The sequence below is a fragment of the Oculina patagonica genome, chromosome 12 (genome assembly GCF_052425735.1).
Source record: "Oculina patagonica isolate OP01 chromosome 12, crgOcupat, whole genome shotgun sequence".
NCBI classification, from domain to species: domain Eukaryota; kingdom Metazoa; phylum Cnidaria; class Anthozoa; order Scleractinia; family Oculinidae; genus Oculina; species Oculina patagonica.
This window is the reverse complement of record NC_135769.1, coordinates 8,047,275-8,057,896: the sequence shown is the minus strand read 5'-3', so window position 1 is coordinate 8,057,896 and position 10,622 is coordinate 8,047,275. Positions and strand designations below refer to the sequence as shown.

The 10,622-nt window shown below is 37.3% G+C and overlaps 1 protein-coding gene and 1 long non-coding RNA gene across 2 annotated transcripts in view; one reads left to right on the top strand and one right to left on the bottom strand.

The window, feature by feature from the left end:
• Nucleotides 1–10,622, bottom strand: part of LOC144633376 (uncharacterized) — a 121,108-nt gene that overhangs the window by 61,923 nt on the left and 48,563 nt on the right. The gene's annotated exons all lie outside the window — the stretch shown is intronic.
• On the top strand, nucleotides 8,561–10,377 carry LOC144631541 (uncharacterized). Its single transcript, XR_013566762.1, has 2 exons — nucleotides 8,561–8,633; nucleotides 9,818–10,377. It is a non-coding gene; the product is annotated as an uncharacterized LOC144631541 (long non-coding RNA).

Below are 10,622 nucleotides of genomic sequence, written 5' to 3'. Positions count from 1 at the left end.
CATTGAAACCCCTTTTTGAAAATTCTTCGTTTTTAGGACGTCTTTGAATTATTTATTTTAAACTTGATACATTTATTTGGATATGCCTTCAATTAATATTAGGTGGTGACAGTAGAAATGTTAGCATAATTAATTGGTTTGCCTTATCAAAAGGTCTAGAGAGTAGCATGCAAGTTGTAATTTTAAGAAAAATGACAAAGTGTTTGAGTTTCAAAGACATTTTTCGACAGATTTATGTTTAAGATGTCTTTTAAGCTCAAACATTTTGTCGTCTTTCTAAAAAGTGTCATGTTATTCTAAAATGGAAGAAAACAACAAGATTGGTGCAAAGTTTTATTGAGATCGGCGACCAACTTAATGACGCGGAGGAAAATGCGCGCGATTAAAATAGTCATAAATATCAAACTGTTAAAATCAATGATATTTGGTATCACACCACTTCTGGACTAATTATCATAATTGCCGACCTCCTCTGTTTTTTGGCTGTCTTTTTATAACACAAAACACAATTCCCACCGAAAACCCAAGTTATAAGAAAATCGTTCCAAAGTCACATAGGTAACCTACTTTTTAATTAAGCACGCAGTTTTATCGAGATAGTGTACGGACACTTCGTACAAGATAATAATTATAAGTGCTCATAAGTGAACGGTTTTCGTTAATTTAATCCAGAAACTAAAACTGGCTTTTTATAAGTTTGTTATGTTTACTAAACTGCACGGTACAGCTGGGTTATGTACCAGAAAAACCCGGAAAAAATTGTTCTGCCTCAAAAGAGTACCAAAGATTTGCTCTGAAGAGAAATGTCATTATTTTTAATGGGTCGATTTTGACCATTTTTAAACATGTTTTGATACTGAGTAAATATATGGGCCCTCCATACGGCTTTTGTTTTAATCCGGAAACCGACTCTTGTCCTCACTATTTCTCTCCATTTGATAATAATAATACTCTTTATTTCTGTGGCGTCATTTCTACTAATTTGCATGCGTTGGCGTTGTCAACTTTGTCCCTTCTTTGTTTAGCTCAAAAACAAAGATATTTTTTCGGGAAACTATATTATTCTTCGTCCAGTACTAGATTAACTGCAGACCTGTGACAAAAAAAAACTGACTAATATTTTGCTTTCCAACAGGAATTCAACAGACCATCTATAGAAACCTTTGGAACGTCACAACAAGCACGTGTGTGATCCGGTATCTCATTGGAACAACTGGAGCTCAACTGAATAACAGCACGTCTTGGTGTTACCCAAGAAACAGTGAACAGTAAGAATGCTTATTATATGACTAGCTCCGTGAGCGGTCAAGATGGAACGAATCCCGTGCTCTGATTGGCTACCCGAGCGGTCAAGATGGAGCCATCTTGACCGCTCGGGATCGCCCGCTGTTCCCGCAAGCGAAAAAACTTTTCAGTTCTGTCGACGCTTTTAAAAAAAAGCTTTTCCGTCGTAAACTTTAGCTATGGAACCATTTTCCGAAACAACACAAATATTTTCTGCCTGTTTCTAGCGAAAGAGAGTCTGATTACAAAGAAATAGGTCTTCAAGCGAACGAGAACAAACTAATTAAACAACAAATGTTAACGAGTTTCGTGATTTCATTTGCCACAACAACCAGCTATAAATACAAAAATTAAAACGCAAAGCGACTTGAAGACATGATATAGGTTTTGTTCAGCGGAAAAGGGAGAGAAGTCAGTGACATACCTGAAGAATAAAGAATTCGGCAAACTTGTCGATGTCGTTTGCGAGTTTAAATCTTGATAGAGAAAGCGGACGGCACGGCGAACCAGGCACTGTAAGCTTTCAAAACATCTTTTCACTGAAGCCTCTAACGCTCACGTCGAATAAGGTCGGGTCGAACAATTAAATCAATGATGTAGGAAATTTCAGGCTTTTCCCTTGAATTTATAAGTCCCAAACGCTCTCAACATCACAATTTCAATATTCAGCTCGTGTCAACGTGACGGCAGGTTAGCACCACTCTGAAGCGCCAGCAGCGAGCAAATACTCTGCAAAACGTCCAATAATCAAAAGCTGGCGGCCAGATGGAATGGACATTCTTGTTTTAAGGCTTCATACTCAACGTTGATTCGCAATTTTAGCCAGTTCAATATCCTTTTGACGGTTTAAAAAGAGTTGAATTTCGCTGTTGTCGCGTCGTTTTACTTCGTCTCGATTCATTCAAGAATTTGACAGTCACTCAGTAAACTTTTAAACCAATGAAAGCGTGCGCCATTGAATGTGCATGCAACTAGCTTCCTTTTCAGTACTCGAAAAAAGTCATATAATAAATCCTTTATTGACCAAGCTTGTTCGGTCAAGAAGGCAGGATATTGGCCTCGTTCTTTTTGGCGTGTTTATGGACCTCGACTTCGTCTCGGTCCATAAACGCGCAAAAAAAGAACTTGGCCAATATCCTGCCATCTTGACCTCACGCTTGGTCAATAACCCATATTTATGGTGCCGTTACTGGGCATGGGTGAATTTTGCTTGTAATTTTGCGATCTGTGCCTGTCGGTCATGCTTATAAGCTCGTTTCTTCTGTTCAAAATTCTGCTCGAATTCTGCTTGCTACAGCTGTCAGCAATATGGAACTTTTTAGAGCGCGGCGTGGATGCTATTTTAAATTCTAAGAATACGTTCCGTCAGCGCGGTCATGAACGCTTTTATAAAATACTTTACAATAGGAAATATATAGAAACAGGAATCAAAGTTAGTTTCATGTACATTTTTGAGTAGACATGTTTATGTACAGGACGTGTCAAACCTTCAGTATACAAATTTGCGTTGATATTAATTCGCCCAGTAAATTCGGAAAGGCCAGGGTTAACTGCGACGTCCAAATAAATAGTTATATCAACAGGAGGGTCATGTCATGCTACCAGGAGGGCTGTGTGTCCACGTTTGGTCAATTTAGAAATGCTGGATGTCCCGCTATTCAAAACAGCTATCGGCCAGCAGTCATTTGTATTCAGAGCTTCTCGGCTTTGGAATAAACTATCTCGGACTCTAACAGATGTGAATAGTTTGACTAATTGTAACATGGGCTGCTATAAAACGTCGCGCTTGGAAGAATTTTAGGGATACATAGAACCCTTTTAACGTGGCCCTTTATAATATTTAGAATATTTTTTTTAACTGTACATTTTTAACATTTCATTGTAATTTGACCCAGAAAAACCATTTTTGGAGAGGCAAATAAAATCTTATCTATATCTTTATTTATCTTATCAACGTATATATTTCGTGTTACTGATTTTCCCCATTTTTCCGAGGTTTGCTTTCGGTTAAATGCCCGCTGCCGAACGTAGCAAGCCTCGTTGAAATAAGAGATGAAACCGCAAGAGTAATTTAATGATAAATGATTGATTAGAACGGTTGGGTTCGTTTTAAACTTACCTCCTCGGTGAACCTGCAGAAAATTTTCTCTTTTTAACGATATTCCAAGTTTTTAAAACTCGGAAAAACTAGGAATAGGAATTTTTGAAAGAGTACCTCGGCAATTACTCAAACTCATTGAAGAATCACGAGATGGTTAAGCAAAATGTACGTTCAGTTAAAAGTGAGTTTACTTATGTGGTCTTTGGTGTTGTGGTTGATTAGACGCGCGCTATTCTATGAAAATTTCCATGAAACTTAATTGAATTAACTGAACACCAAAAGGTAGCAATTTTGAGTCTATTAATCAACGCCTATAAACTTCCAGTTTTAGTTATTCCCATTTAATCAACTTCCTCATGTTTTGGAATGAATATAAAATCAGGCCAAAATATCAACAAACGAATTCTCCTAACTGGTCCCATTCCTCTCTTTTAATATGGTTGGGAGAAGTTACACTTGGAGGAAATTTTCTTATATCAACCCTTTAAACCCTGAATATCAACAAGCAAATTCTCCTAGCTGATCACCACATAACTCTTATGGTAAGGCTGGGGGAAGTTACCAGGAGGTCACATACTTTAGTTAGTGGCCGGCAGATCACGGTTCCAGAGGGTTAGAGGTAATGAGATTTGCTTATCAATATCAGGGCCCAAAGGGTGTGATTATTGCATAGCTATAACAAAACAACAACAACAGCTAAGTGTGGCTGAAAATGGGGAAGTGGGTGACAAAGTGCTCCACCAAAAATATGTCAGCCCCTTGTACTCCTGGAGTGTCAAGCTAACAAAACCTACAGCCCAGGGAGAGGCACACGCCGGATGGAGAGGAGGGAGTAGGGCCACCTCTCAGGGCCGTTTGTGAGCATTCTTGGGTAGAGAAGAGGGAGTTGGGCCTCATCTCTGATTGGAGGGAGTTGGGCCTCCATGCACTAACCTAAATCCAGGGAGTACAGAATAAAGGGAGTTTGGCCTCCAAAAATATCGAGTCTATGGGGGCAAAAGTGTGACAAGAGGAGCACTTTATCCTCACAAAATGCAAAGCATTCCCCCATTGACGAGCCACAACAGTAGAATAAATAAAAGTAATAAAGTCCAAAAGAAATTACAAAGAGTCCACTAGTGTTTGGGAAACTTGTGCCAGAACTGAGGGCGGGGTTTTGATATATCTCTCGAAACAGTCTGAGGACCATCTACCCAGAACCTTAATGAGCCATGGGGGCAAATTGGCTGAAGCAGCTGTGGTGGCTTCAAATAAACCACTAACTGCTTGAAAACAGTACTGACTTCAGTGTTGCTCGTGGTGAAACTGAACAAAGACAATATGAGCATTGAACATGCTCTTTAGAAAAGGCCCGATGCTATTGGTCGATGATGGGTTTCCTGGGGTACTCACGTGAAAAGATCACATGAGGTAGATCACTAGACAAAGTTCAAAGCTCAAACAAGAGTTATTGATTAACTGAAATTTATTTCCGGTGGTCAATAAATTGTGATTTGTAAGGGTGCACTTTACTTATGTGCGAAAAGTTGAAACTTTTTAGAGCGCGGTGTGGATGCTATTTTAAATTCCGCTAAGAATACGTTCTGTCAGCGCGGTCATGGACGCTTTTATAAAATACTTTACATTATGAAATAAATAGAAATAGGAATCAAAGTTAGTTTAAAGTGGTCCCTTGAGTAGACATGTTTATGTACAGGACGTGTCAAACCTTCAGTATACAAATTTGCGTTGATATTAATTTGCCCAGTAAATTCGCAAAGGCCAGGGTTAACTGCGACGTCAAAATAAATAGTTATATCGACAGGAGGGTCATGTCATGCTACCAGGAGGGCTGTGTGTCCACGTTTGGTCAATTTAGAAATGCTGGATGTCCCGCTATTCAAAACAGCTACCGGCCAGCAGTCATTTGTATTCAGAGCTACTCGGCTTTGGAATGAACTACCTCGGACTCTAACAGATGTGAATAGTTTGACTAATTTTAAGGCTGCTATAAAACGTAGTTGGTAGAATTTTATGGATACATAGAACCCTTTTAACCTAGCCCTTTATAATAGTTATCTAGAATGATTTTATTTTTTTTAACTGTACATTTTTAACATTTCATTGTGATTTGACCCAGAAAAACCATTTTTGGAGAGGCAAATAAAATCTTATCTATATCTTTATTTATCTTATCAACGTATATATTTCGTGTTACTGATTTTCCCCATTTTCCCGAGGTTTGCTTTCGGTTAAATGCCCGCTGCCGAACGTAGCAAGCCTCGTTGAAATAAGAGATGAAACCGCAAGAGTAATTTAATGATAAATGATTGATTAGAACGGTTGGGTTCGTTTTAAACTTACCTCCTCGGTGAACCTGCAGAAAATTTTCTCTTTTTAACGATATTCCAAGTTTTTAAAACTCGGAAAACTAGGAATAGGAATTTTTGAAAGAGTACCTCGGCAATTACTCAAATAGAGGATAATACATGGTTGAGCGGAGATATGAAATTTAACTTCAAGTGTTCAAATTAATATCGCACGAATGAGGGCAGCGAACGAGTGAGATATCGATTTTAACACGAGAAGATAAATTTAATATCTCCAAGCAACTCAAGCAAATTAAGGTATGGGTCTCTAGTTATTCGCCCAAAAAGTGAGGGGGTAGTCTGTCTCTTGGAGCTTTAGTTGTAACAGCATGAAACTTTGCTAGATCCATGGATTATCAATTGTTGTTATTTTGGCATGTCTAAAATATGCAAATTAGGTAACGTGACCTCTCAAGGCCAACAAATATCTTACGTAAAACAGGAACACTTTTTCTTGCTTCTTTAAAATTGCTCTTAGTTTTATACCTTTAAGGCAATTAGGTACATCGTTTCTATGCTTGGAAATGTTAAGATATTTTAAAAGAAACGTTTAAAAAGACAAATCACTTTTATTGGGAGACTGGGTACTAGTATAAAAAGCTGATAATTTTCAAAATCAATCAAATATTCAACAATTGCCAAGCACAGTTTCTTTGCGGTTGCTATTAGGACTTGTCTTATACCATTTTAGTTGAACCACTCTTGCTATAAACTGTTCCCATTTTTGCTTTAAGATTTTCCACGATAATTTGACGTATGAAGTCACGTGACCTAATTTGCATAAAGTGACATGTCAAAAACTCATCACTTTTGGGGACTTATCTGTCTTTCACAATTTTATGTTGTACTGATCAATGCCTCAGAAGGTAGACCACCCCCCTTGTTTTTGGAGGGAAATAACTGTTGACCCATGCCTTAATTTACTCGAGGTACCATGTATTGTTCTGTTTATTATATAAACCTACTAGTTTTTGACGATTTCCGAACTGATTTCCGGCCATTTTCCGAAGATTTTCAAACTGTTGTCCGAAGGTCATAGGAATGTTTCCGAACACTTCCGAACTTTTCCGAAAATTTTCGAAGATAGCCGAATATTTCAGAGGAAGGTGTAAAGATGTTTCGAATTAATATCGATAAGCGTTGGCTCACTGACCTTTAAACCACGACAAACTTGTCAGCACATGATTGGTGATATCGTAATTCAAGTGATGTTCTGACTGATCTTCATGAAGTTGATGGAAGTTTTAGTGGTGTGGACAGTGAATATATGACCCAGAAGAATTTTGTTTTGATTTTGATTTTGAATCTACAGAGATGATTCTTTAAGCCAGGAGCCATGGCTCCTGCTGTTGCAGAATCTGTAATACTCGATGAGGAAACTTCACAAGAATGATGCTGGTGCCATAAAAGGGACACTGTCACGGGGATTTTAATGCTTTTCGGTAAAAAGTACTAAAATTGGCCAATAGGTCTTCTCGTTCGTGAAATGCACCTAGTACATCAAGATGGAGATATAAAGTTAATATTGTTGTTAAAAGAAAAAGGAAGGCATTATAATTTTTAGGTATTTTCCCAGTCCAAAAAAATGCTTTTAAGATCCTTAAACACAATGAGAGGTTTTTGCATCCTCATGTTGAAGTAAGGCTTTAAGTAAAATTATCAAACATTGACGCACATTATAAAAATATCTTGTAATAAAGTTTAATTTCTTTTCTTTTTCTTTTCAATTTCGCGCATACTTTATTTCATTCTCAGCACGTTAGCATATCTTTTTGCTGGTGGCCTAACTAGCCTCATCAATCCAAGGGTTATAAAAGTTATGTTTTGTTGTGATATGTTAATTACACGCGAAAGCCATATGTTCTATTTTTTGCTATATTTTTTTTTCGGAGGTTATCAGCTATTGCTCTGAGGTTTATAATCATAAAAGAGCTCCGATTTTTTGTGACTAAGAATTTTGCTTTCAAAATTTAGGCGCATTGACAAACTATCATTCCTTGTCAGAGCATTTAGAATATATATGACGTGACTATCAAATCAGAAATGGCTCTTGCTTTGGGGTTAAAAAATTAGTCGTTATGTCACTTCTGCACTAACAGAACTTAAGAAGAAGTTTATACCAGAAAACATTGTTAAATTCTTGGAAAAACGAGAACTCGCAACCCAAAGGATTTGCATAAAACTGAAATAACTCGCAACACATATCTAAATGGCCAGTATAATTTAAAGGGCCCTCGAAAAAACTATCTCGACACTCTGGGTACATCATAAATCTCTAAACACGCTACTTTACTCACCATTCCAGACTGAAAGCTGATACAGCAATAAAATCCCTACCGCCGTGTTCATCATTATCCAATTTTACATGATCCTAATAGTGATTGTGTGCGTGATGTTTTCTTATATAAAGACAAAGCTGTTCCATTAAGATCTTATCATTTACGCAGTTGAGAACATTGCCTCAGGGGAGTCATGGAGATGTCACCATCAAAAACACAAAATAAGCAATTGTTTATTTATTCTTCAAATAACGTGTTTTTCCCTGCTCTCTTTGAAAAATTATTTAAGAAGAAGGCAAAATATTATTTCGAGAGCCTCAAAAACTGCGACTAAAAAAATCGTTTACTACTCGCACACAAAGTGTAAATTTTATGCAGCGAAAATGTCGATCGATTACGTGCTCTCTCCTTTGCCCTTTTCTTAAGCTACACGTGCAATATCAGTTAGAGGTGATTAACATAAACGACGTCAATTAGCGATTTGAAAAAAAATTAAGTTCTAGTACTAAGAGTCTTGGAGAAAACCCAGTGTGGTCTTTTGAAGGACATTAACAGGTGAGATGCAGGTTGCACTTGATGAATATTGATCGAAACTTGGATGAAAATCGTTGCTTCCAGAAGGTGAAGTACTCTTAAAAATTGAATTATTCATTGAAACCCCTTTTGAAAATTCTTCGTTTTTAGGACGTGTTTGGATTATTACTTTTAAACTTGATACATTTGTTTGGATATGCCTTCAATTAATATTAGGTGGTGACAGTAGAAATGAGAGCATAATTAATTCGTTTGCCTTATCAATGAATATAAGAGCTCGTGTAATTTTATCAAAACGTTTAGAGAGCAGCAGGTAAGTTGTAATTGTAAGAAAAATGACAAAGTGTTTTTCAAAAATAAACATTTTTCGACAGATCTACGTCTAAGATGTCTTTGAAACTCAAACATTTTGTCGTCTTTCTTAAAGGTATCATGTTATTCTAAAATGGAAGAAAACAACAAGATTGGCGCAATGTTTTATTGAGATCGGCGACCAGCTTAATGACGCGGGGGAAAATGCGCGCGATAAAAAGAAAGTCAGAAATATAAAACTGTTAAAATCAATGATTATCATAATTGCCGATCTCCTCTGTTTTTTCGGTTGTCTTATTATAACATAAGGCACAATTACCACCGAAAACCCAAGGAATCAGAAAATCGTTCCAAGGAAGTCTCATAGGTCACCTACTTTTTAATTAAGCACGCAGTTTTATCGAGATAGTGTACGGACACTTCGTACAAGGTAATAATTATAAGCGCTCATAAGTGAACGGTGTTCGTTAATTTAAGCCAGAAACTAAAATTGGCTTTTTATTTATAAGTTTGTTGTAATACTGAACTGCACAGTACAGCTTGGTTATGTACCAGTTAAACCCTGATCGGAAAATTTTTTTTCTACCTTAAAAGAGTACCAAAGGTTTGCTCTGAAGACAAATGTCATTATTTTCAATGGGTCGATTTTGACCATTTTTAAACATGTTTTGATACTGAGTGAATATATCGGCCCTCCATACGGCTTTTGTTTTAATCCGGAAACCGACTCTTGTCTTTATTATTTCTCACCATTTGATAATAATAATACTCTTTATTTCTGTGGCGTCTTTTCTACTAATTTGCATGCGTTGGCGTTGACAACTTTGTCCCTTCTTTGTTTAGCTCAAAAACAAAGATATTTTTTTTCGGGAAACTATTATTATTCGTCGTCCAGTACTGGATTAACTGCGGACCTGTGACAAAAAAAAAAAACAGACTAATATTTTGCTTTCCAACAGGAATTCAACCGACCATCTATAGAAACCTTTGGAACATCACAACACGCACGTGTGTAATCCGGTATCTCATTGGAACAACTGGAGCTCAACTGAATAACAGCACGTCTTGGTGTTACCCAAGTAACAGTCAACAGTTTTTTGGAGGAATGCTTATTGTGTCGTTACTGGGCATGAATGAATACTGCTTGTAATTTTGCGATCTGTGCCTGTCGGCCATGCTTATAAGTTCGTTTCTTCTGTTCAAAATTCTGTTCGAATTCTGCTTGCTACAGCTGTTAGCAATATGGAACTTTTTAGAGCGCGGTGTGGATGCTATTTTAAATTCCGCTAAGAATACGTTCTGTCAGCGCGGTCATGGACGCTTTTATAAAATACTTTACATTATGAAATAAATAGAAATAGGAATCAAAGTTAGTTTAAAGTGGTCCCTTGAGTAGACATGTTTATGTACAGGACGTGTCAAACCTTCAGTATACAAATTTGCGTTGATATTAATTTGCCCAGTAAATTCGCAAAGGCCAGGGTTAACTGCGACGTCAAAATAAATAGTTATATCGACAGGAGGGTCATGTCATGCTACCAGGAGGGCTGTGTGTCCACGTTTGGTCAATTTAGAAATGCTGGATGTCCCGCTATTCAAAACAGCTACCGGCCAGCAGTCATTTGTATTCAGAGCTACTCGGCTTTGGAATGAACTACCTCGGACTCTAACAGATGTGAATAGTTTGACTAATTTTAAGGCTGCTATAAAACGTAGTTGGTAGAATTTTATGGATACATAGAACCCTTTTAACCTAGCCCTTTA